Raw genomic sequence first — 1649 nt, forward strand, 5'->3', positions numbered from 1 at the left:
GACTTTTTTTCAGATTTATTGAGATATAATTAACATACCACACTGTGTAAGTTCAAGGTGTACAGCGTAATGACTTGATATATATATACACTTGTGATACCACAGTGAAGTTAGTTACCATCTATCACCATGTGTAATTACAAAAATTTTTTCCTTTTGATGAAAACTTTCAGGATCTATTCTCTTAGCAGCTTTTGATTATACCAATACCAATACAGTATTTTTAAATATAATGTTATATCACGCCCCTTCGACATTCTCGCCATCCTTTGCGCAGCCGTCTCCGGATCCCAACCTCTGCTTCAGTTCACCATGGATCCCAACTGCTCCTGCACCGCGGGTGAATCCTGCACGTGTGCCGGCTCCTGCAAATGCAAAGATTGCAAGTGTGCCTCCTGCAAGAAGAGCTGCTGCTCCTGCTGCCCCGTGGGCTGTGCCAAGGTGTGTCCAGGGCTGCGTCTGCAAAAGGGCCTTGGACAAGTGCAGCTGCTGCGCCTGAAGGTGGGGAGAGCCTGCTCCCTGGTGCAAATAGAACAACGTGTACAAACCTGCATTTTTTTTTTTAAATAACAACCTGACCCGTTTGTTACATCCTCTTTTTCTTTTTTTTTGTCCTATAAAATACAAGAATGGTAATAAAAGTGGTTGGCTTTAAAATATATATATATAATGTTACATAGCACATCCCCAGGACTTCTGTATCTTATAACTGGAAGTTTGTACCTTCACCCCATTCCCGCACCCCTAGTCCCTGCCTCTGGCAATCTTAAATCTGATTTTGTTTCCTATGAGTTTGTTTTGCTGTGTTTTTGATTCCTTATACAAGTGAGATCATACCTGTCTTTCTCTGTCCGACTTATTTCATTTGAGTCTGTATTTTAGTGGTACCTAGATGAGTCTTCAAGGGCTTCCCTGGTGGCTCAGCTGGCAAAGAATTCGCCTGCAATCCAGGAGACCTGGGTTTGATCCCTGGGCTCGGAAGATCCCCTGGAGAAGGGACTGGCTGGCTACCCACTCCAGTATTCTGGCCTGGAGAATTCCATGGACTGTATAGTACATGGGGTTGCAAAGAGTTGGACACAACTGCGCGACTTTCACTTACTCACCCAGATGAGTCTTCAAGGGCTTCCCGGGGGCACAAGTGGTAAAGAATCTGCCTGCCAATGCAGGAGACACAGGTTCGATCCCTAGGTTGGGAAGATTCCCTGGAGAAGAAAGTGGCAGCCCACTCCAGTACTCTTGCCTGGGAAATCCTGTGGACAGAGGAGCCTGGTGGACTACAGTCCCTGGAGTCAGAAAAAGTCAGACATGACTGGGTGACTGAGCACGCATGCAGGCAGATGAGTCTTACATCAGGGAAAATCGGGAATTGCTTTAGGGACACCTCTAAACACTCCCAGTCTTATTTTTGAGAAAGGAATAGAGAAGGGAGATGGAAGCTGGGACTCTGTGTGGTCATTAGGTACCCTGTGATGTCAGGAATTAGAGCCTGAATCCCTGAGTCCTTCTGCCCACCTTGGTGTCCCCGCCTGCTGTCTAGGAACCCTGGGGCTCTGAATTTGTAAGGTGAATGTGCTCATACACTGGCACCGAGGAGGGGCAGCAGGAGATCAGCACAGGGTTGGAGGACCCATTCCTGACCATGGAAC

General features: G+C 46.9%; 1 pseudogene; it reads left to right on the forward strand.

The window, feature by feature from the left end:
* The first annotated feature begins 249 nt into the window (after window positions 1-249).
* Window positions 250-657, forward strand: LOC145541604 (metallothionein-2 pseudogene; annotated as a pseudogene).
* The last annotated feature ends 992 nt before the right edge of the window (window positions 658-1649 follow it).

The sequence above is a fragment of the Giraffa tippelskirchi genome, chromosome 3, assembly GCF_054371585.1.
Source record: "Giraffa tippelskirchi isolate mGirTip1 chromosome 3, T2T-mGirTip1v1.2.pri, whole genome shotgun sequence".
In the NCBI taxonomy this organism is placed as follows: domain Eukaryota; kingdom Metazoa; phylum Chordata; class Mammalia; order Artiodactyla; family Giraffidae; genus Giraffa; species Giraffa tippelskirchi.